The sequence below is a fragment of the Triticum dicoccoides genome, chromosome 6A (assembly GCF_002162155.2).
Source record: "Triticum dicoccoides isolate Atlit2015 ecotype Zavitan chromosome 6A, WEW_v2.0, whole genome shotgun sequence".
NCBI classification, from domain to species: domain Eukaryota; kingdom Viridiplantae; phylum Streptophyta; class Magnoliopsida; order Poales; family Poaceae; genus Triticum; species Triticum dicoccoides.
Window position 1 is genome coordinate 604,722,030 of NC_041390.1, and position 26,399 is coordinate 604,748,428.

The 26,399-nt window shown below is 44.4% G+C and overlaps 1 long non-coding RNA gene across 2 annotated transcripts; it reads left to right on the plus strand.

The window, feature by feature from the left end:
* The first annotated feature begins 381 nt into the window (after nt 1–381).
* On the plus strand, nt 382–3,945 carry LOC119318351. Of its 2 annotated transcripts, XR_005154085.1 has the most exons (4): nt 382–669; nt 794–878; nt 1,035–3,590; nt 3,680–3,945. It is a non-coding gene; the product is annotated as an uncharacterized LOC119318351 (long non-coding RNA). The 2 variants fall into 2 exon arrangements; XR_005154084.1 differs by having other exon boundaries at nt 382–878.
* The last annotated feature ends 22,454 nt before the right edge of the window (nt 3,946–26,399 follow it).

The following is a 26,399-nucleotide window of genomic DNA, read 5'->3' on the forward strand; positions in this document are numbered from 1 at the left end:
GTCTCGACCATTTCGAGACTCCTCGTCATGTCCCCGATCCCATCCGGGACTCCGAACTCCAACTACACCACAACACTTGATTGGGGGCAGTTAACTGCCGGGAGAAATACCTGACCAAGGGCAAAGAAACTGCCAGGAATTGAATAACTGCCGGTGGAAGTACTACGGGCAGAGGAACTGCCGGGAGAAGTTAACGAGAGGGCACCCAAACTGCCGGCAATGAGGTCCACTTGGCAGGTCATCCTATCTGCCGGCCCACCTAAACTGCGGCCTGTTATCTGTCGGGTAATCAAACTAATGGGCCTAAGCGCGCTCGCGTGGGAGAAAGGGCGCGAGATCTATTATTTGGCCCAAAGGGTTCTTTTAGTCATCGCCCTGACCATTTCTTCCCCAAATCTTGCAAAACCTAACCCTCCAACCCGACCACGCCGCCGCGTCCAACCAGACCACGCCGCCGCCACCACCTCCACCAGCCACTCCACCTCAGCGTAGGCTTCCGCCCCGAGCACAGTCGCCGCCGACCGCCTAGTCGTCGCCGAGCACCCTCCTACACCGACAAATCCCTTGGCCGCTTCCTCCCCATCCCCTGCTGCACCTAGCGCCTGCTTCCTCCCGAGGAAAGCTGCCGACCGCCCTCCATCCCCACCACAACAGCCACCTCCTCCGCAGGTTTCCTCCGTCGAGCAGGCCTCCTCCTCCTCAAGCTTTCTCCCCCAAGCAGGGCCTCCTCCTCCACGAGCATCCGTCCCCGAGCACTAAGTTGGGCCGCCTCATGTTTCCCTCACCTGAGCAGGGCCCCTCTCCCGAGAAGCTCCACCTCCTGTACATCCTCCCCCAGGTGCAGCGCCGCCTCCTTGCCCACCGAGAGCACTTGGCCGGTGAGATTTCATTCTTTGCAAACTTTTGTTCCCTTTTTCTTCTGACCAGTAACTAGAACAACTTCAGAAAGTGTTTTGAGTTTATATGACAGTACATTTGTGAAAATAACGAGTAGCCCCAAGTTTTTCTTATGGTGAGGAGATCTTCCATTGCAGCAAATTGTCGCTACAACTGCATACTAAATCAGTGAATCCCAGTAGGAGTACTACATGCAAGCTCTGGGAAGATAAGTTTAAAGGCCGTGCTGCAAATATAGCTAGAGAACTTCTTTCTGTATATTTTGGTGCAAGTGTAGACTGAAAGTGGAGTACCACTTCTAGAGTTAGACAATTTTAACTAGTGAATGTGTTAGTTCTATGACCCCACAAAAAAGAATGTGTTAGTTCTATGAATATAGATATATGGGGTTTGATCTGGAATTTTCTTCTATAATTTTCTATTTCTAGTTTGCCACTGCTCCCAGTCATCTGATTCTGGAATTTTATGATCAATAGTTGTCTATCATAGTAGAAATCCCTTCAAGTGTTGCAACCTTTATTATTGAATTGAAAAACATTTGCTTGATAATTTATCTTTTCTAGAGTAAAATGATAGCAATTTGGTTTTGTACTGTCATCCCTACTGGAAATAGCATGGCATCATGACTTATTAAATTACAAGATCCCCTATTGTTAAAACTTCTTTTATTTAGCTTAACACTTAAGAACAAATACATCCATAGCTATGTTCATAGAGATGGTACATAGCTTAAGATGTGCATGTGGTTCAGATTTTGGAAAAGGGTCTACTGGCAGTGCCACGTACAAGTAATATAACCCTAGCAGTACAGTACCTTGTCATGCAGGGCCACGAGTAATATAAGACTGCTATTTTGTTGCTGATAATTAGAACGTTTGGATGCTTGTTGTTTAGGTTGTGCGTCTAGGTTTGGTAGTAGTGCTGGTGTGTGTGGCTTAGTCTCTGATGTTTTCAGTAATGGAAATTGGGAACTATGCTCCTAAGTAGAAAAATTGGAAGAATTAGGACATGAGGCTAGCTGAGTACCATGCTCTTTTCTCCTATATGTAATTCTTACAAACTGTTCCCTAATTTTCATTTGATGCTTTCACTGAAATATATATTTTGGATTGTTTGTCTTGTGAGCAGCGTGCATCTTCTTTGTCCTCTCCAAGCAGCGTCAACTACTCCATACAAGCACATAAGCTTATGCTCTTATGATTATATATTTACTTTTGGATACATGTTTGCTGCTATTTCAGAACATTGAAACTTATTTAGCATTTCGTTTCTTATATGCTTCATGCAAATGAAACTGCAGTAAACATATGAACTGAGATTTTGCTTGCCATCTGTATACATGCCCTGAATTTGATTAGTCTTTTTATGCATACAACTACTGGAAGCTTTTACATGTCCTCGAACTGAGCTTTTACATGCCCTGTGTATTCTGAAGATTAGTCTTTTGTTATTGGGCAGTACTTGAAACAGAGTCGTTGGTCTCCTGACATATAACCATTTATGAAGAGCATAGGTGATGCCTTCTCTTGTATTCCTATGCATAGTCCAGTACTTTTTCATGTGTAAAAAGTGGCTGACCTGGCATAGTGGCATTACACTTTTTAGTATTTTGTACACATCAGGAACCTTGCTATAGATACACACTGAAAGTTGAAAATGATGCTAGCAGAAATAGGTGTTCTGTCAGCTACGCATATGTTTTAAAACATGATATGACTACTTGCTTTGGAATACTTATCTGATCCTATCTCATGTATATTTTAGTTATTTCTAGACAAAGCTTTAGGAACCAAGTTCATTTACAACTCAAAGTCTTGTGCATTGAGGATAATTGAGATACTTGCTCATTCTGTACTTGTCAAAACGTATGTGTAGATATTCTGCTCATTTTGGTTGATGCTACTACTTAATTAAGGTCTTCTTTATGAGCTTCTACCTTGTGTAAATAACATGATTATTTGGCAGCCTGGTTTCATATCTTTGAATCTTATGTGAATAAACTATGTCCAAGTGTTTGCTGTTCTTTGCTTAACTAGATATCAAAGTATAAACAACAAGCTCATGTACAAGATGGCAATTATGGTGGTTATTTAGTTTATTTCATTGATTCTCGACATATTAATTGATTCTAGAGTCCTAGCTTTATGCAAGGAGATGTAAAAGAAGCAACAAGTAATTTCCCTTCTCCTTTCTTTTACAATTGTCATGATTTTATATGACCTTTTTTAGTTAAAACCTGTTGTCGTTGGTCTGGATATTTTGATAATTAAAATTTGTGATGAATTCTTAAATTGATTAGGAAGACTGGATGTGTAAAACTTTGTTTATGTCGCTGGGTACAGGTCTTTTATATCCTTCCAATACCTTGAACTAACTATTTTCTCTGCGGTTACATATATGCACATCTTATGCTCATTTGCAGGGCTTCAGCAAAGTTTGGCCGACCTTTTGGTGGCTAATATTTAGAAGCTATATTTAATCCAAAGCTTTTCTTTAACAGAGCAATTCAGCTGGTACGTTTGCAAGTAAATTTATGCCAGTACAAGTACTAGTAGCAGAGCCGAGAACATGTTAGGACATGACGATTAATGGATTATTCATGGAGGTTCCTGTCAAACTTTGCTATCAACTATGTGCCCATATCCTCTGGCACGCAAAATCCCCCCTCAAGAGGCGAGCCATTAGTGTTTGATGTCTGAGACTATCTCCATTTTTTGTGCTACAATATAGATATTTACCAAGATTATTAGCTTATAACAGTTCTACCATCTTCTCTGTTCAGGTTGGCATCATCGTTGGAAGATCTTCTGCACTATCTACACGATGTTTCTTCTACATGATAGCACTTCACGTCTACATGATAGCACTTGAAGACTACATGACGTTTCTTGTATTCGCAGCTCAAACCATTTGTGTAGCTTAGTTTGAAAAAAAGATCTTATTGTCTTGCATGTAAACTCTATTTAGTAATGTAGCTAGATGCTACTGAACGCATGTACAAATGTCAAAATACTAAAGTGTTTGTCATTACGTGTTTGAGATCTGCTATTGAATCTTGAGTGAATTCCTATATGAACAGAAATCAAAAGAAATATAAATGCTACCAAATTCCTGTATGAATAGAAATCAAAAGTATTATATATGCTACCAGGATCAGGAAAATTGGCGCGTAAGTAAAAGGCAAGGGCAGACTATCTGCCAGGAATAGCATTACCGGCATATACTTCTATCTGCCGGGAAAACGAGGCTTCTTGGCAGTATAACTGCAGGGAGATCTGTATCTGCCGGGAGATCCATTTCCCGGCAGCCGTTATTGTGGCAGTTCTATCTGCCGGGAGAATCTCTGTCCCGGCAGTTTGTCTGCCTTCTTATGGGCCTTCTCCTGGCAGATTACATTGTTGGGGAACGTAGCAGAAATTCAAAATTTTCTACGCATCACCAAGATCAATCTATGTAGTAATCTAGCAACGAGGGGAAGGAGAGTGCATCTACATACCCTTGTAGATTGCTAAGCGGAAGCGTTCAAGTGAACGGGTTGATGGAGTCGTACTCGTCGTGATCCAAATCACCGATGATCCTAGTGCCGAACGGACGGCACCTCCGTGTTCAACACACGTACAACCCGGTGACGTCTCCTACGCCTTGATCCAGCAAGGGGAGAAGGAGAGGTTGGGAAGACTCCATCCAGCAGCAGCACGACGGCGTGGTGGTGGTGGAGGAGCGCGGGACTCCAGCAGGGCTTCGCCAAGCACTACGAGAGACGAGGAGGGAGAGGGGTAGGGCTGCGCCAACAGGGAGAGCAAATCACCTGTGTTGGGCAGCCCCAAACCTCAAGTATATATAGGGGAAGGGGAGGGGCTGCGACCCCACCTAGGGTTCCCTCCCTAGGGGTGGCGGCCAGCCCTAGCTCCCATCTAGGGGGCGGCCAAGGGGGAAGAGAGGGGGGCGCACCACTAGGTGGGTCTTAGGCCCATCTGAGCCTAGGGTTTGCCCCCTTCCCCTCTTGGAGGCGCCTTGGGCCTTGGTGGGAGGCGCCCCAGCCCACCTAGGGGCTGGTCCCTTCCCACTATTGGCCCATGTAGGCCTCCGGGGCTGGTGGCCCCACCTGGTGGACCCCCGGACCCCTCCGGTGGTCCTGGTACACTACCGGTGATGCCCGAAACACTTCCGGTGGCCAAAACCATACTTCATATATATCAATCTTTACCTTCGGACCATTCCGGAACTCCTCGTGACGTCCGGGATCTCATCCGGGACTCCGAACAACATTCGGTAACCGCGTACATACTTTCCCTATAACCCTAGCGTCATCGAACCTTAAGTGTGTAGACCCTACGGGTTCGGAAGTCATGCAGACATGGCCGAGACAACTCTCCGGTCAATAACCAACAGCGGGATCTGGATACCCATGTTGGCTCCCACATGCTCCACGATGATCTCATCGGATGAACCACGATGTCAAGGACTTAATCAATCCCGTATACAATTCCCTTTGTCTAGCGGTACAATACTTGCCCGAGATTCGATCGTCGGTATCCCGATACCTTGTTCAATCTCGTTACCGGCAAGTATCTTTACTCGTTCTGTAACATATCATCCCGTGATCAACTCCTTGGTCACATCGTGCACACTATGATGATGTCCTACCGCGTGGGCCCAGAGATACCTCTCCGTTTACACAGAGTGACAAATCCTAGTCTTGATTCGTGCCAACCCAACAGACACTTTTGGAGATACCTGTAGTGTACCTTTATAGCCACCCAGTTACGTTGTGACGTTTGGCACACCCAAAGCACTCCTACGGTATCCAGGAGTTGCACAATCTCATGGTCTAAGGAAATGATACTTGACATTAGAAAAGCTTTAGCATATGAACTACATGATCTTGTGCTAGGATTAGGATTGGGTCTTGTCCATCACATCATTCTCCTAATGATGTGATCCCGTTATCAACGACATCCAATGTCCATGGTCAGGAAACCGTAACCATCTATTGATCAACGAGCTAGTCAACTAGAGGCTTACTAGGGACATGGTGTTGTCTATGTATCCACACATGTATCTGAGTTTCCTATCAATACAATTCTAGCATGGATAATAAACGATTATCATGAACAAGGAAATATAATAATAACCAGTTTATTATTGCCTCTAGGGCATATTTCCAACAGTCTCCCACTTGCACTAGAGTCAATAATCCAGTTCACATCGATATGTGATTAACACTCAAGGTCACATCCCCATGTGACTAACACCCAAAGAGTTCTGGGTTTGATCATGTTATGCTTGTGAGAGAGGTTTTAGTCAACGGGTCTGCAACATTCAGATCCGTATGAACTTCACAAATTTCTATGTCATCTTGTAGATGCAACTACTACACTACATTTGGAGCCATTTCAAATAACTGTTCTACTTGGAGCTATTCTAAATTGTTGCTCCATTATACGTATCCGGTATCTCTACTCAGAGCTATCCGGATAGGTGTTAAGCTTGCATTGACGTAACTCTTTACGTCGAACTCTTTATCACCTCCATAACCGAGAAACATATCCTCATTCCTCTAAGGATAATTTAGACCGCTATCTGGTGATCTACTCCTAGATTACCTTTGTACCCTCTTGCCAGATATGTGGCAAGGCACACATTAGGCGCGGTACTCAGCATGGCATACTGTATAGAGCCTATGACAAAAGCATAGGGGACGACCTTCGTCCTTCCTCTTTCTTCTGCCGTGGTCGAGCTTTAAGTCTTAACTTCATACCTTACAACTCAGGCAAGAACTCCTTCTTTGACTGATCCATCTTGAACACCTTCAAGATCATCTCAAGGTATGTGCTCATTTGAAAGTACCATTAAGCGTTTTGATCTATCCTTATAGATCTTGATGCTCAATGTTCAAGTAGCTTAATCCAGGCTTTCCATTGAAAAACACTTTCCAAATAACCCTATATGCTTTCCAGAAATTCTACGTCATTTCTGATCAACAATATGTCAATAACATATATTCATCAGAAATTCTATAGTGTTCCCACTCACTTCTTTGGAAATACAAGTTTCTCATAAACTTTGCATACACCCAAAATCTTTGATCATCTCATCAAAGCATACATTCCAACTCCGAGATGCTTACTCCAGTCCTTAGAAGGATTGCTGGAGCTTTGCATACTTGTTAGCATCTTTCAGGATTGACAAAACCTTCTATTGTATCACATACAACTTTTCTTACGAAAACTTGGTAAGAAAACTTGTTTTGACATCCATCTATAAGATTTCATAATCGAAAAATACAGCTAATGCTAACATGATTCCGACGGACTTAAGCATCGCTACGGGTGAGAAATTGTCATCGTAGACAACTCCTTGAACTTGTCGGAAAAAACATCTTAACGACAAGTCGAGCTTTCTTAATGGTGATACTTACCATCATTGTCCGTCTTCCTTTTAAAAATCCATATGTACCTAACAGCCTTACGACCATCAGGTAGTTCTTCCAAAGTCTACAGTTTGTTTTCATATATGGATCCTCTCTCGGATTATATGGCCTCGAGCCATTTTGGAATCCAGGCCCACCATCGCTTCTCCATAGCTCGTAGGTTCATTTTTGTCTAGCAACATGACTTCCAAGACAGGATTACGTACCACTCTGAAGTAGTACGCATCCTTGTCATCCCACGAGGTTTGGTAGTGACTTGATCTAAAGTTTCATGATCACTATCATAAGCTTCCACTTCAATTGGTGTAGGTGCCACAGGAACAACTCCCTGTGCCTGCCACACACTAGTTGAAGAGACTGTTCAATAACCTCATCAAGTCTCCACCATCCTCCCACTCAATTCTTTCGAGAGAAACTTTTCCTCGAGAAAGGACCCGATTCTAGAAACAATCCCTTATTGCTTTCGGATCTGAGACAGGAGGTATACCCAACTGTTTTGGGTGTCCTATGAAGATGCATTTATCCGCTTTGGGTTCGAGCTTATCAGCCTGAAACTTTTTCACATAAGCGTCGCAGCCCAAAACTTTTAAGAAATGACAGCTTAGGTTTATCTAAACCATAGTTCATACGGTGTCATCTCATCGGAATTACGTGGTGCCCTATTTAAAGTGAGTGTGGTTGTCTCTAATGCCTAACCCATAAACTATCGTGGTAATTCGATAAGAGACATCATGGTATGCATCATATCCAATAGGGTGCAGTTATGATGTTCGGACACACCATCATACTATGGTGTTTCAGGCTGTATTAGTTGTGAAACAATTTCCACAATGTCTTAATTCTGTGCCAAACTCGTAATTCAGATATTCATCTCTATGATCATATCATAGATATTTTATCCTCTTGTCACGACGATCTTTCAACTTCACCCTGAAATTACTTGAACCTTTGAATAATTCAGACTCGTGATTCATCAAGTAAATATACTCAACATCTACTCAAATCATCTGTGAAGTAAGAACATAACGATATCCACTACACGCCTCAGCACTCATTGGACTGCACACATCAAAATGTATTACTTCCAACAAGTTGCTTTCTAGTTCCATTTTACTGAAAATGAGGCTTTTAGTCATCTTGCCCATGTGGTATGATTTGCATGTCTCAAGTGATTCAAAATCAAGTGAGTCCAAACGGTCCATTTGCATGGAGTTTCTTCATACATATACACCAATAGACATGGTTCGCATGTCTCAAACTTTTCAAAACGAGTGAGCCCAAAGATCCATCAATATGGAGCTTCTTCATGCGTTTTATACCGATATGACTTACGTGGCAGTGCCACAAGTAGGTGGTACTATCATTACTATCTTATATCTTTTGGCATTAACATGTGTATCACTACGATCGAGATTCAATAAACCATTCATTTTAGGTGCAAGACCATTGAAGGTATTATTCAAATAAACAGAGTAACCATTATTCTCCTTAAATGAATAACCGTATTGTGATAGACATAATCCAATCATGTCTATGCTCAACGCAAACACCAATCTCGATGGTAGAGGGAGCGTGCGATGCTTGATCACATCAAGCTTGGAAAAACTTCCAACACATATTGCCAGCTCACCTTTAGCTAGTCTCCGTTTACTCCGCAGCCTTTTATTTCGAGTTTACTAACATTTAGCAACTGAACCGGTATCTAATACCATGGTGCTACTAGGAGTACTAGTAAAGTACACATTAACACAATGTATATCCAATATACTTCTATCGACCTTGCCAGCCTTCTCATCTACCAAGTATCTAGGGTAATTCTGCTCCAGTGGCGGTTCCCCTTATTACAGAAGCACTTAGTCTCGGGTTTGGGTTCAACCTTGGGTTTCTTCACTAGAGCAGCAGCTGATTTGTCGTTTCATGAAGTATCCCTTTTTGCCCTTGCCCTTCTTGAAACTAGTGGTTTCACCAACCATCAACAATTGATGCTCCTTCTTGATTTCTACTTTTGTGGTGTCAAACATCGCGAATATCTCAAGGATCATCATATATGTCCCTGATATATTATAGTTCATCACGAAGCTCTAGCAGCTTGGTGGTAATGACTTCGGAGAAACATCACTATCTCATCTGGAAGATCAACTCCCACTCGATTCAAATGATTGTTGTACTCAGACAATCTGAGCACAAGCTCAACAATTGAGCTTTTCTCCCTTAGTTTGCAGGCTAAGAAAATCGTCGGAGGTCTTATACCTCTTGACGTGGGCACGAGCCTGAAATCCCAATTTCAGCCCTCGAAACATCTCATATGTTTTGCGACGTTTCAAAACATCTTCGGTACCTCAACTCTAAACCGTTTAACTGAACTATCACGTAGTTATCAAAATATGTATGTCAGATGTTCGCAACATCCATAGACGACATTCGAGGCTCAGCACACTGAGCGGTGCATTAAGGACATAAGCCTTCTATGAAGCAATGAGGACAATCCTCAGTTTACGGACCTAGTCCGCATAATTGCTACTATCATCTTTCAACTAAATTTTCTCTAGGAACATATCTAAACAGTAGAACTGAAGCGCGAGCTACGACATAATTTGCGAAGACCTTTTGACTATGTTCAGGATAATTAAGTTCATCTTATGAACTCCCACTCAGATAGACATCCCTCTAGTCATCTAAGTGATTACATGATCCGAGTCAACTAGGCCGTGTCCGATCATCATGTGAGACGGACTAGTCATCATCGGTGAACATCTTCATGTTGATCGTATCTTCTATACGACTCATGTTCGACCTTTCGGTCTTCCGTGTTCCGAGGCCATGTCTGTACATGCTAGGCTCGTTAAGTCAACCTAAGTGTTTCGCATGTGTCCCGAGGCCATGTCTGTACATGCTAGGCTCGTCAACACCCGTTGTATTCGAACGTTAGAATCTATCACACCCGATCATCACGTGGTGCTTCGAAACAACGAACCTTCGCAACGGTGCACAGGGGAACACTTTCTTGAAATTTTAATGAGGGATCATCTTATTTACTACCGTCGTTCTAAGCAAATAAGATGCAAAAATATGATAAACATCACATGCAATCAAAAAGTGACATGATATGGCCAATATCATTTTGCTCCTTTTGATCTCCATCTTCGGGGCTCCATGATCATCGTTGTCACCGGCATGACACCATGATCTCCATCATCGTGTCTTCATGAAGTTGTCTCGCCAACTATTACTTCTACTACTACAGCTAACGGTTAGCAATAAAGTAAAGTAATTACATGACGTTTATATCGACACGCAGGTCATAAATAAATTAAGACAACTCCTATGGCTCCTGCCGGTTGTCATACTCATTGACATGCAAGTCATGATTCCTATTACAAGAACATGATCATCTGATACATCACATATATCATTCATCACATCCTTTTGGCCATATCACATCACAAGGCATATGCTGCAAAAACAAGTTAGACGTCCTCTAATTGTTGTTGCAAGTTTTTACGTGGCTGCTATAGGTTGCTAGCAAGAACGTTTCTTACCTACGCCAAAACCACAACGTGAATTGCCAATTTCTATTTACCCTTCATAAGGACCCTGTTCATCGAATCTGATCCGACTAAAGTGGGAGAGACAGACACCCGCCAGCCACCTTATGCAACTAGTGCATGTCAGTCGGTGGAACCGGTCTCACATAAGCGTACGTGTCAGGTTGGTCCGGGCCGCTTCATCCCACGATGCCGCCGAATCAAGATAAGACTAGTAACGGCAAGATAATTGACAATATCGACGCCCACAACTACTTTGTGTTCTACTCGTGCATAGTAACTACGCATAGACCTAGCTCATGATGCCACTGTTGGGAAACGTAACAGAAATTCAAAATTTTCTACGCATCACCAAGATCAATCTATGGAGTAATCTAGCAACGAGGGGAAGGAGAGTGCATCTACATACCCTTGTAGATCGCTAAGCGGAAGCGTTCAAGTGAACGGGTTGATGGAGTCGTACTCGTCGTGATCCAAATCACCGATGATCCTAGTGCGGAATGGACGGCACCTCCGTGTTCAACACACGTACAGCCCGGTGACGTCTCCTACGCCTTGATCCAGCAAGGGGAGAAGGAGAGGTTGGGAAGACTCCATCCAGCAGCAGCACGACGGCGTGGTGGTGGTGGAGGAGCGCGGGACTCCAGCAGGGCTTCGCCAAGCACTACGAGAGACGAGGATGGAGAGGGGTAGGGCTGCGCCAACGGGGAGAGCAAATCACCTGTGTTGGGCAGCCCCAAACCTCAAGTATATATAGGGGAAGGGGAGGGGCTGCGCCCCCACCTAGGGTTCCCTCCCTAGGGGTGGCGGCCAGCCCTAGATCCCATCTAGGGGGCGGCCAAGGGGGAAGAGAGGGGGGCGCACCACTAGGTGGGCCTTAGGCCCATCTGAGCCTAGGGTTTGCCCCCTTCCCCTCTTGGAGGTGCCTTGGGCCTTGGTGGGAGGCGCCCCAGCCCACCTAGGGGCTGGTCCCTTCCCACTATTGGCCCATGTAGGCCTCCGGGGATGGTGGCCCCACCTGGTGGACCCCCGGACCCCTCCGGTGGTCCTGGTACACTACCGGTGATGCCCGGAACACCTCCGGTGGCCAAAACCATACTTCCTATATATCAATCTTCACCTCTGGACCATTTCGGAACTCCTCATGACATCCGGGATCTCATCCGGGACTCCGAAAAAAATTCGGTAACCGCGTACATACTTTCCCTATAACCCTAGCGTCATCGAACCTTAAGTGTGTAGACCCTACGGGGTCGGAAGTCATGTAGACATGGCCGAGACAACTCTCCGGTCAATAACCAACAGCGGGATCTGGATACCCATGTTGGCTCCCACATACTCCACGATGATCTCATCGGATGAACCACGATGTCAAGGACTTAATCAATCCCGTATACAATTCCCTTTGTCTAGCGGTACAATACTTGCCCGAGATTCGATCGTCGGTATCCCGATACCTTGTTCAATCTCGTTACCAGCAAGTCTCTTTACTCGTTCTGTAACACATCATCCCGTGATCAAGTCCTTGATCACATCGTGCACATTATGATGATGTCCTACCGAGTGGGCCCAGAGATACCTCTCCGTTTACACAGAGTGACAAATCCCAGTCTCGATTCGTGCCAACCCAACAGACACTTTTGGAGATACCTGTAGTGTACCTTTATAGCCACCCAGTTACGTTGTGATGTTTGGCACACCCAAAGCACTCCTACGGTATCCGGGAGTTGCACAATCTCATGGTCTAAGGAAATGATACTTGACATTAGAAAAGCTTTAGCATACGAACTACATGATCTTGTGCTAGGCTTAGGATTGGGTCTTGTCCATCACATCATTCTCCTAATGATGTGATCCCGTTATCAACGACATCCAATGTCCATGGTCAGGAAACCGTAACCATCTATTGATCAACGAGCTAGTCAACTAGAGGCTTACTAGGGACATGGTGTTGTCTATGTATCCACACATGTATCTGAGTTTCCTATCAATACAATTCTAGCATGGATAATAAACGATTATCATGAACAAGGAAATATAATAATAACCAGTTTATTATTGCCTCTAGGGCATATTTCCAACATATATGCCGTTGCATCCGTGTTGTGGTGTAGTGTCCTTCGGTACATCAAAACTCATAAACTCATAATATAACTATCATCGAAACCTTAAGTGTGCGGACCCTACGGGTTAGAGAACAATGTAGACATGACCGAGACACGTCTCCGGTCAATAACCAATAGCGGAACCTGGATGCTCATATTGGCTCCCACATATTCTACGAAGATCTTTATCGGTCAGACCGCATAACAACATACGTTGTTCCCTTTGTCATCGGTATGTTACTTGCCCGAGATTCGATTGTCGGTATCTTAATACCTAGTTCAATCTCATTACCGGCAAGTCTCTTTACTCGTTGCGTAATACATCATCCTGCAACTAACTCATTAGTTGCAATGCTTGCAAGGCTTAAGTGATGTGCATTACCGAGAGGGCCCAGAGATACCTCTCCGACAATCGGAGTGACAAATCATAATCTCGAAATATGCCAACCCAACAAGTACCTTCGGAGACACCTGTAGAGAACCTTTATAATCACCCAGTTACGTTGTGACGTTTGGTAGCACACAAAGTGTTCCTCCGGTAAATGGGAGTTGCATAATCTCATAGTCATAGGAACATGTATAAGTCATGAAGAAAGCAATAGCAACAAACTAAACGATCAAGTGCTATGGTAACGGAATGGGTCAAGTCAATCACATCATTCTCCTAATGATGTGATCCCATTAATCAAATGACAACTCATGTCTATGGTTAGGAAACATAACCATCTTTGATCAACGAGCTAGTCAAGTAGAGGCATACTAGTGACACTCCGTTTGTCTATGTATTCACACATGTATTATGTTTCCAGTTAATACAATTCTAGCATGAATAATAAACATTTATCATGATATAAAGAAATAAATAATAACTTTATTATTGCCTCTAGGGCATATTTCCTTCAGAACCCCGCATAACTGAGTAGGCCATGGACTTCGTGTGAGATGTCTACATGCACCATCACCATCTTGTCAACCTTGGAGAAGCTAACAGAGTGGTCTTTCCACTCATAAACATGATGATGAAGACATGCCGCATCAGATTTGTTGGGAAGCTTTACAAGAACCACACCCTTCGTAATCGAAGGTACAGCCAGGAAATTGTTGTGGTCAAGTACAGCCTCGAGAACACGCCTGACAACAATGCTACATGAAAACACTAGTTCAGGACACATGGCAACAAGGACACAGCAGCTGGATAGTTCAGCAGTAGAACTCATCACCAGGTATTCTAGTTCACACGACATGACTTTGAGAACTTTATCTCCACCAGGGACCTGGTTCTAATTCAAACAGAAACCATATTTTATTACTACCTCCGTTCAGAAATATAAGATGATTTTCGATATTATACTCCATATATAATTACATATACGCACAGAAATGAGTGAACAAAGACACTAGACCATCTCTTCAAAGGCATGAGAGCGGAGGGATTACATGCAATATCCATAACACAAGTTACTGAGGCAAATATACCCTCTTAAAAGGTAGCATTGATGTTCATAAAGTACTCCCTCCGTCCCAAAATTCTTGTCTTAGATTTGTCTAGATACGGATGTATCAAGTCACATTTTAGTATTAGATACATCCGTATCTAGACAAATCTAAGACAAGAAATTTGGGACAAAGGGAGTAGTTGAAAGTAATCTATAAGAAACCAGTGTCAACCTCTCGCATGTTTTGGTCAAAAGAGGAATTTAGAACCGTCATTTGGCACACTAATATCACATGCAAGATCACCCAGAAAGTTGTACTACCAGTACTAGTACTACGTGTTAGATGAAAAAACAGGATCAAGACCGAGAAAAAGATTGTCAACAAGAGACATTACCTGGACTTGCTTAATGAGGGATCCCGAAGAGGGGGGCTTGGACAGGGCGATGGCTTTGAGCTTGTCTGCGGTAGTCTCGGCGGGGTGCTTGCGCTTCTTCGTACCATGAGCCTCGACGGTTTTGGCCAGAGCCATAGACATCATGTCGGCCGGTGCTCCGGCATCCATCCAAGAGAGGAAGCCGAGAGAGAAGAGTGAAAGGAGGAACGAGATGAGGGAGAAGCGAAGTGAGTGGGGGTTTTCTTCAAGAGAGGAAGTTGAGAGAGAAGAGTGAAATGATGGTTGCTTCGTCCATCCAACTTACTGCTGGAAAGGAGTGGGTTTTGTGATTTGACGGCTCATTGGACATTACTGCGGTGGTTTGATCGGGGTAGTCTACTGTCACTCTACTATGGAGTAATTTAGTGCATGGCTGGTGGACCCAGGTGCTGGCTGTTGTAAGTGCATCTAGTGCCACCCCTAGTTGGTTTTGGAGTATTGACAACAAACCTAGTTGAGGGACTAATGTGTTTGTGATAATTGCAGGATAACATAGGTAGAAGTCCCTCATTGATTCGGTTTTCCTACCAGAGATGACCCCTAAAAATGTATGAAGACATTGAAGTCAGAGGTGGTATGTGAAGACATTCACATTGAAGACTATGATAAGAGAAGACATCGCGTGAAGACTATGGAGCGCGAAGACTTAGCAGTTTCGTCGTTCTGTGTTTTTCTTTGTTGAGTCATAGGAACCACCGTACTGTTAAGTGGGGTCCAAGAGAACCAGTCAGAATGACTAAAGTGATGCTTAACCAAAATCCTATGTCTTCGAGTGAAGACTATGAGAGCAAATCTTGTCCAGAGTTGGATAAGTCAGCTTTGCTTGTAGTCCAAGTAAAGTTGCTGTGTGTGTTTGAAATCTGACCGTTGGAACACGTGTCAATTCCTTAGTGACCAAGGGTCATTTCGGACAAACCAGGTCGGGTTGCCCAGTGGCTATAAATAGCCCACCCCCTACAACCATAAACGGTTGGCTGCTCAGAGTTAGAGTACGGCTTTTGTCGTTTGAGAGCAACCCACCTCGAAGCCTTTGAGAGAGAATTCCTTGCGAGGATAAAGCCCTAAACACCCAGAGCCAAAGAGTGTTAGGCATCACTTAAGTCTTCCTGTCTGTGTGATCCGAAGACTTATTACACTTGAGGACTGTGAATCCTCCAGCCGGTTAGGCGTCGCGTTCTGAGCATCCAAGAGTCATTGTGGATCGCCGGTGAACGAAGTCTGTGAAGGTTTGGAAGTCTACCTTGAAGACTTACCAGAGTGATTGGGCGAGGTCTGTGTGACCTTAGCTCAAGGGGAATACGGTGAGGACTGAGTGTCCTGAGCTGCGTGTTCAGGACTGGGTGTCCGGGACTGTGTGTCCTCAGGTTTAAATACCTAGCCGCCCTAACCAGACGTACAACTGTCACCGCAGTTGGAACTGGTCTACCAAACCTTTGTCTTCACCAAGCGCACTGGTTCTATCTTTCCCATCTCTTTATTGACAGTTGGTCCTTGTGAAGTCATTGCCTATTTGCATTGTCCATTTGTCTTCACTGTGTGACTGTTTGTTCAGATTGGTTTCATATTACCTTCCATCCTGATCCGTACTGCCTAGCTGCTGTTAGTCTTTGTGCTTTCACTTCATTGAATACTTGACTATGGCTTGTCTAGGGCAGTCTACCTTTCGCTGCATGGTTATAGGTTCATTACTATCGTTTGTCTTCAAAACTCCCATGTTTTGAAGATTTTCATAAAAATCACCTATTCACCCCCTCTAGTCGATATAACGCACTTTCAATTGGTATCTGAGAAAGGTACTCCCTTGTTCTGCGTGATTTTGGTTTTACCGCCTGGAGTTTTAGTTATGTCGACCACAGGAATGAAGACTGTGTCATGCCCCATCTTTGACGGTCACGAGTATCCCAAGTGGAAGGCCATGATGAAGAAGCGCCTCATGGCGATGAACAACGAGCTGTGGACCGTCACTGAGATTGGTCTGACTGATCTGTGCAAGATGGCGGAAGCTGATGACATTCGCAAGTACACTCTTCTTAACCTTACGGCGAAGGATGTAATCTGCTCCTATCTGTCTCAAAATCAGTTCAGGAATATCATGCATCTCAATCATGCGAAGCTTATCTGGGACCGTCTCTCTGAGGTCTATGAAGGTCATCAAACTCGTCATGATCCTTGGTTTGAGGACTTTAAGGAATCTCTCAAAGCGATGACATTCGAACCAGAATCATCATCTTCTGCATCATGCCTTATGGCAAAAGATGCTAAGGTAATTGAATGCTATCTATCTGAATCCAGTAATGATGAATCTGGTGATGAATTTGGACCCAGCTATGCAAAACTTGCTTCCCTTGCCACTAAACAACAGAAATCTATGAAACATATTCAAAAACTGTTAGACAAAAGCGATGACCTGTTGGACGCTGAAATGACTCGATCTCAGTCCTTAATTGAAGACATAAAAAATCGTCATGTTAAGTATGTGGAACTTGAAAGTCGTCATGAAACGCTCTCAACAACTCATGAAAAGATTTCCTATGATTATCTTCAAAGGAAGCAAGAACTCGAGAAATTGAGAGCGGCTCATGAAGATCTTCAAAAGGAAAACGAGTCACTTCACGCTGAACAGATCAGTTCCGCTCAGGAAGGATTTGAACCACCATGTCTTAAATGCATTGAGCGTGATAACGCTACTTCTCTTGCTGAAGGTTCTACTGCTGCTACTGTTGCAATATCTTCAACTGCTGATGTGGTAACTAACCCCTCTGCTGAGGATGCCACTGCTATTGCTGTTGAGAATGCTAGGTTGAAGACATTGCTTGAAACATGGATGTTCAAAAGTCTCAAAGGGCATCAGACACTATGTGATGTCCTCAAAAGGCAGATCCTGAACCGAAACCCTAGGAAAGAGGGTGTTGGGTTCGAAAGGAAAATGAATGCTGATGGCTCTTACTGGAAACCTGAGTAGTACCCCAAAACCACATGGGTTGCTGCAAAGGAACCTTCAGCGGATCCATCCACCCTATCTGGCTTCACTTGTGCTAATCCCATTGTTATTGATGAATCCTTTGATGCAAACTATAAACTATTTAAGAATCAGAATGGTGAAGTGTTTGCCAGGTATATTGGTACTAACTGCAGGAATGGGCCACCTATGAAGAAAGTCTGGGTGCCAAAAAGATGTTTGGAGAATATTCCTGTGAATGTCATCATGACACCACACATGAAGAAGACAAACCCCAGACCACAGGCTTCATACGGTCCAAAGGCTTCATACAGACAGAGGACTCACCTGAGTCGCACTAACGCAAATGTTTTGCAGGGAAACCTTACTCAGGCCTATGAATATGAGCGCGTTTCATCAAACTGCCATGTTCATAAGACCAAGAACTACTCTACTTATTCTTATGAGTACTATTGTCCACCTGCAAGACTTTTTGCTAGGGCTCCAAAGCCAAAGTTCTCAGATGCTGCACTTAGACTCATTGCTTCGAAGCCACCCTTGAAGATGTGGGCGGCTAAGAAAGCTTAACTCTCTTTTGCAGGGAAAGGTCTCCAGCTGAAAACCAAAATCGTCTGACGCTATTGCTGGGGACCTTAAACATCTTGTAGGGCGCCAGATCAAATGCCCAAATGGTCTTATTATGTACTTTGTTCCTGAGTCGCTTGCTACTTGCCCTATCATTCCTAATGTCGATCTAAGCTTTCATAATCCACTGGCTCGTCAAATGTTTTTGCTTCACAATTCTCTTCGTGAAGCCTATCCCCCTAACTGCACTGTAGGGTACGACACCAGCTGCTTCAGAATGGATTATTGATAGTGGGTGTACCAATCCCATGACTGGCAAGCGAAGCCTTCTTATGGACTCAACCTTACGTCCATCTGAAAAAAGTCACATCACATTTGCTAACACTGGTAAAAGTAAGGTATTGGGTCTAGGTAGAGTTGCAATCTCAAAGGATCAACACATGGATAAAGTCATGCTTGTTGAATCCCTTGGTTTCAACTTAATGTCTGTCTCAATGCTTTGCGATTTAAACATGATTGTGATGTTTGGAAAATATCGTTGCCTTGTTCTAATGGAATCTGACAAGTCTCTAGTGTTTGAAGGGTATCGGAAAGATGATTTGTACATGGTAGATTTCTCAGCAGGACCACAACTTGCCGTATGTCTTCTAGCAAAAGCTTCTGAATGCTGGCTCTGGCATCGGAGGCTAGGGCATGCTGGCATGAGGAACCTCCACACCCTTGCAAGGAAGAAGCATGTCATAGGCATCGAGGGCATCAAGTTCAAGAAGGATCACTTATGCGGTGCCTATGAAGCAGGAAAGATGACGAGGGCCAAGCATCCCTCAAAGACAATCATGACAACGACTCAACGCCCTTCGAACTGCTCCACATGGACCTTTTTGGTCCCACTCATTACTCAACTCTTACTACTAATGCTTGTCTCTATGGCTTTGTCATTGTTGATGATTATTCAAGATATACTTGGCTGCATATAATCCTCCACAAGACTGAAGTGCAGGATGTCTTCAGACGCTTCGCCAATCGAGCCATGAACAACTATGGCGTCAAGATCAAGCACATCAGAAGTGACAATGGCACTGAATTCAAGAACACTGGTCTAGACACTTATCTTAATATTTTGGGAATTACACATGAATTCTCAGCTCCGTACACACAGCAGCAGAATGTCGTCGTGGAACGCAAGAACAAAACACTCTTTGAGATGGCCCGGACAATGCTTGATGAATACAAGACTCCAAGAAAGTTCTGGCCTGAAGCCATTGATACTGCATGCCATATCATCAACCGTGTGTATCTTCACAAGCTTCTCAACAAGACATCCTATGAGCTCCTTACTGGCAAGAAGCCAAATGTCAGTTACTTCAGAGTATTTGGTGCCAGGTGCTGGATCAAGGATCCACATCACACTTCAAAATTTGCACCAAGAGCACATGAAGGTTTTATGCTTGGATATGGAAAGGATTCACACTCCTACAGAGTCTTCAACCTTTTTCACTATAAAGTGGTTAAAACAGTAGATGTGCGGTTTCATGAGACTAACGGCTCACAAAGAGAGCACCTGCCAAACGTGCTCGATGAAGTTCCATCCAGTGAATCAATCAAACTTATGGGAACTGGAAAAATCATACCATCTGAATCTCAGCCTGAAGAGGAACTTATCATCTCTGCACCTGATCAAACTGAAGACAATGCTCAGCCTGAAGACAATCCTTCTAACGATAACAATGATCAGCAAGAGCAAAATCTTCGTCCTGTACATCCTCGTGTTGCAAATGAAGTACAGATTGAGAGAATGATTGATAACATCAATGCACTAGGTCCACTCACTCGTTCGAGGGCAACACAGCTAGCAAATTTCTGTGGGCACTTCGCATTCGTCTCAATATCTGAACCCAAGAAAGTTGAAGAAGCCTTCATGGAACCTGAATGGATTCAAGCTATGCAAGAAGAGCTTCAACAGTTTGAGCTGAATAATGTATGGGAACTGGTTAAGCGTCCTGATCCTCGCAAGCACAATATAATAGGCACCAAATGGATATATCGCAACAAGCAAGATGAGCATGGTCAAGTTGTCAGAAACAAAGCTCGTCTCGTTGCTCAAGGGTACACTCAAGTTGAAGGGATTGACTTCGATGAAACATTTGCTCCTGTGGCTAGACTTGAAGCCATACACATACTTCTGGCCTATGCAAATCATCATAACATTCTTCTATATCAAATGGATGTGAAGAGAGCTTTTCTCAATGGCAAGATTGAAGAAGAAGTGTATGTTGCACAACCGCCTGGCTTTGAAGATCCAAAACATCCTGACATGGTGTACAAGCTCAACAAGGCACTGTATGGCCTCAAACAAGCCCCTCGGGCTTGGTATGACACACTCAAAGACTTCCTGAAGAGCAAAGACTTCAAATCTGGTTCCCTCGACCCTACTCTCTTCACGAAGACATATGATGGTGAACTGTTTGTGTGCCAAATATATGTGGATGACATTATCTTCGGCTGCACCAATCAGAAATACAGTGAAGAGTTTGGATATATGATGCAAGAGCAATATCAGATGTCCATGATGGGTGAGCTGAAGTTCTTCCTTGGTCTTCGAATACGCCAGCAACGCAACGACATCTTCAGATCTCAAGAGAAGTACCTCAAAGATTGCCTGAAGAAATTTGGGATGCAAGACTGCAAAGGCTTCACGACGCCAATGCCAGCCAAACATCATCTGGGTCCCGACGACAATGGTAAAGAGTTCGATCAAAAGGTATACCGCTCCATGATTGGTTCCTTACTTTATTTATGTGCATCTAGGCCAGATATCATGCTTAGTGTTTGCATGTGTGCCCGGTTCCAAGCGGCATCAAAAGAATCGCATCACTTAGCTGTGAAGCGAATTCTCAGATATTTGGCTCACACCCCAACACTAGGATTATGGTATCCAAAGGGCTCAGAGTTTGATCTAGTTGGATTCTCGGATGCTGATTATGCTGGTGACAAGGTGGATCGCAAGTCTACATCAGGCACATGTCATTTTCTGGGACAATCACTTGTATGTTGGTCTTCAAAGAAGCAGAACTGTGTATCTCTCTCCACTGCTGAATCTGAATACATTGCTGCTGGATCTTGCTGTGCTCAGCTTCTATGGATGAAGCAAACACTCAAATACTATGGCATTCATCTGAAGCAAGTGCCACTCTACTGCGACAACGAAAGTGCCATCAAGATTGCCAACAACCCAGTTCAGCACTCGAAGACAAAGCACATTGAAATTCGTCATCACTTTCTCAGAGATCATGTTGTGAAGGAAGATATTGATATCATACACATCAACATTGAAGAGCAATTGGCAGATATCTTCACCAAGCCCTTAGATGAGAAGAGGTTTTGCAAGTTACGGTGTGAGCTAAATATCTTGGAATCCTCAAATGTCCTGTGATCAGGCACACATCCTAACACTTATGCATATTGATGACTTAGATGTGCAACACACAAAGTAAAGTATATCTTCAATCAATGAAGACTTACATTCTAAGTGTGAATACATTAATGTGGAATTTGACTTCGGAGCGCCACGATAATTGTGCGCCGTGTCTGGGTCTAATACTTCCTATACGGTGGGTAACGCCACCACCAAAATTTTCTATTTGAAGTGTTTCACTCATGGCGTTACGTTTGGTATATGTCTTCACATTTGGTTTGGCTTCAATCTCAACTTGTCTTCATGATTATCTTCACTATGTTGATTTGATTGTCTTTCTCATATATATATATACTAGTGTTCTGTCCTCTACAACATTCACTTATAGCTATGTCTTCTTGTTGAATCTTTTGAACTAAGTGAATGTGATCGGACCCTAACCTCTCTATGCTTTCTATCTCAAACTCTATCTCTCCAAATCATATGCATTCTATTGAAACTGTCGAATATCTTCTCTGCGTCCTTGTCAGCAGAAGATACAGAGACAAACATTAAGTCTGTTTTCAATGCTAAATCCTTTCACCTGAAACCCGGAGAAGTGGGAACGACCACTCGACAATCCAGGCGTGCGTGGGAACGTGGAACAACCTCCGATATGTTGCATGATAGCCACGTGCCCTTCAGATGTGAATCGCTAGGGGCACCTGTGTAATAACACTCTGTCGTCCCTCTCCCTATAAATACACGCCTCACCACAGTCATTATCCTTTATTCCACTCTCGCACAAACCCTAGCGCCATCGCTAGCCCTCGACGACGCCGGCGACGAAGCGCTTAGCTACCGCGACCTCACCGACGCCGTCTTCACGCCGGCCGCGGACATCGTCTTCTCCGACGTCGCCGTAGGTGTCCTCCGTCGCCAAGTTAGGGCACGGACGATCGAACTGCTTGGCCTCCTCTCCCACTCCGTCTAGCAGTTCTTTGTGTGGTAAATAAAACTTCCTTTTTACGGCCCCTTTGATCCTATAGATTCATCACTTTCTACCACAAGCAGTTTCTGTTCACACAAGTTGGATCTATTTCATACTGCATCTCATAATATGCCTAGTATGTTCACTTATGCTTCACAAAGTAGTTAGATTCCTCACTTGTACTTATTCGTGGATTCGTACAAATCTGGAACCAACTCTTTATCTATGAGTGAATGTCTTCGCACTATGAGGTCAATGTCTTCTAAACTGATTTATCTTCAAAATCTTCTGAGAATGCATATGACCTCTTCCCCTTCCCTCGCACCTTAATGCTTTCACAGGTACATGTCCGTGGGAGAATCCCTTGGTTCTCATAGTCTGCATTCATTTGCAGAATTCTTACAACATCATATAAATTCTCCCGAAGCCAGTTCCTGTTTGACCATCAAGCGGAACCCTTTGAAACCTTTGAACGTGTTGAAGCCATTCAGTTTGAAGTTCATGGCTACAGAGAAATCAGCAAGGAAGGGTGGCAGACAGCATCGAGGGGGAACATCAAGAGATCTACCTGATGACCTCTCAGAGCTGTACAAGACAGATCCAGAAGAGGATTACAATTAGCGCAAGACACGAATCCAATGGATTCGAAGATACTGGGCCGAGCAATGGTTCAAGTACAAGTTTGTGACCCAGGAAGATGCTGAGAAGAATGCCATCAAGCGACCATGGGGAGACATTCTATATAGAAATGTTCAACCCAAGTTCAGAGCTGAAGCCATTGAACAAGGCTTCTATCCTTGCATGGTCCGTGGACCGCAGCCTGCGGATGCAGACCCATCGTCATTGCTATGGTGTCGTGACGACAATCTGTTCAAGCGCAACTTCCAGTTTGCCAAGAATTCGGCTAAGCAAAACAAGAAGTCATTGGGACTAGACTTCAACCCTGGTCCTTCTGCTCCCCGTGCCGATGGCACCCGCGAAGCTGAACCCAATCTTGTTGGGCCCTTCTAGAACCTGGAAGGTCTCATCACTCATATCATGGTTCAAGGGACAGCCGTGGATGAGCTTGCAGATGACGCTGAATCTGATGAAGCGCCTGCACCGCCGAAGCCAAAGAAACTAAAGAAGCCTAAAGCTTCAAAGCCTGCTCCTGCACCAAAGGTCTTATAGGTGAAGCCTCTGGCCACTGCACCTCCTGAACACAGTGTGCAGTCTGAAGATTTTTCATGCATCTCCAAGCCCTCGAGAGTAAAGATGCCCTTGCAACCCACCAGCCAAGAACTGACTGCTATGCTATTCTGCGCAACGACGCCATTGATCTGTCCAGCGACGAAGACCTTGCAGATGACGCTCTTGAGCAACTGATTAAGAGCAAGGAAGAAGCAGAAATCTTCAATGATTTGCCTCTCTTTGACGTGGCAATCATCCACAACTTCATTGATGAGTGGTTTGAAACCCCCAATCTCAGCTTTGAAGATCTGCAACTTCCAATTGGCCTCAGTGTCGCTTTCACTGGCTCCATTGCTTCTGAGCTAGCTCTAGCTCAGCACATCGTTGGACTAAAGCAAAAGATCGACTATGAGAAAGCTCAGTTCAAGAAGCACATGGCCATGCTCAGCATGCAAGATGTGAAAAACTTCAAGATTATGCTGCACGAGCTCAAGGAAGCCTTTCTTAAGAAGCGTGAAGAAGCTAAAGGTTCTCGTGAGCGCATGAAGAGCCTGGCTGACAAGTGTGTGCAAGCCTACAATGAGGCTAAGAAGCGCAAGGCTCTTGGTCGTCCTGGCATCGACCCAAGAATGGCTGCAAAGAAGAAGAAGCCATCAACAGACCAATCTGCACCTTCAAGGCGGGAAGAGCCACTCATAGTCTTTCCAAGCAGCATGACTGGCTTGAAGCCAAAGGTCCGGTCAACCGCTTCAGAACTGAAGAAGACGACTTTGAGGCCCAGCCAACTCCATCTCCACAGGCGTCGCCAGCGCTACGCAGGCTTTGCAAAGGACCAATGCCTCAAGTCCCTCTTTCGAGCGTTCCAGAAGGAGAAGTGCACCATCAATCTGTTGGACGTCAAGTGTTTCCAGATCCCACTCCTACTGTGACTGTCTCTGAATTCGAAGCCAAAATGGTTGAAGATATTCTGGCTGCATCAGCCGATGAAGAAGAAGCCCCAAGAGTTGCTACACCCCCGTCTCACCAAGATGTTGTTCTCGAGGAGAACGTGACCGACCCTCCAGCTTCTGAAGTGGAGGTTGAGAATCCTGAGGCTGCCACCACTAACACCACTGAAGCCAATGACGTGGTCATGGCTAAAGACACTGTGGAGCCTGCACCTAACACTGTGCCAGAGGCCAATGAAGCCAATGATGCACCTGCAAGAGATGTGCAGCCTGATGCCTCTGTTGATGCCACTGCCCCTGTTCCGCCACCAAGGCCACACACTATCGAGCAAGCATTCAACTATGGCCAACTTATCACTGTCAAATGGCCTTTTCTGACTCCTTCGTCTGCTGCTGGTCCTCAGTTTGACTATCACGTTGAGCACAGGCCTCAGGTTCAGAAGCCAATGTCAAGGTTCCCCAGGTTTCCAGGTACTGCATCCGCACCCGGATCTTTTAATATCAATGGCTTCAAGGCACACAACACCTTCTTTGATAGCGCCAAGAACCCCTACACCAAGGCAAGAATATCTTCTGATCGGTTCTGGAGCTATCAGCAGCGCAATTATTACTCATGCATTCTGTAAAATCAAGGTCGCATTTTCCCACATATGCGTCTTGACACTGAAGCCATAACTGGTCTGCCTTGTTTGGAAGAAGCTCTGGATTGCTTCAGAGATTCTGGATTGTTGCCGTTCGTCACTGACAAGGAGCACTGGAATGAAGAATTGCTACTCCAATTCTATGCCACTCTTCATATTCGTGGATACAACAGAGATCCGAAGACTTGGGTCCTTGAGTGGATTACAGGCAATGTTCATCACGAAGCCAAAGCCTTTGATATCATTGAGCTCACTGGTCTGCCCACTCCAGGAGATCTTTATGAACCTGGTTGTCAGCTTCACAGTGCAGCTATGGAGAGCATTTTTCACAAGCCTGGACCAAACATGAGTCAGATGCTTAGTATGATGAAGCCTTTGCCTCCAGATGCTACATATCCTAAGGAGTTCTTTGTTGAAGACCTTGAGTATCTGCCACGCACTATCTATCACATTATAAGGCGAACTCTCTGGTCCATCAAAGGACATTCTCCACATGCAAAGCTGGAAGGTGCAATGAAGACTTTGGTCTTCCATATTCTTCACGGCAAATGCTTCAATGCACAAGACTTCTTCATCCGCCAACTTGCTGCATCAGGATCTGATCTCTTTGGCTTGAAGTTTTACGCTCCATGGATTATGCGGCTGATCAAACTACACTCAGCTGTCACCTATCAGCCCTCTGCTCGCAATCATCGGATCTTTATGTCAGACGTCGATATGACAGTTGAAGCCATCTATCCAGAGCCTGCCAAGGAGCCCCTTAGTCTTCAGAATGCTGATAAGCAAAGTTTCTCACAACACATTGACGGAGATCTAGCAGTCGCTCGTGTTTATCCTCCGGCTGGTACTACCCGTGCACCTCATCGTGCCCTCACTGAAGCAA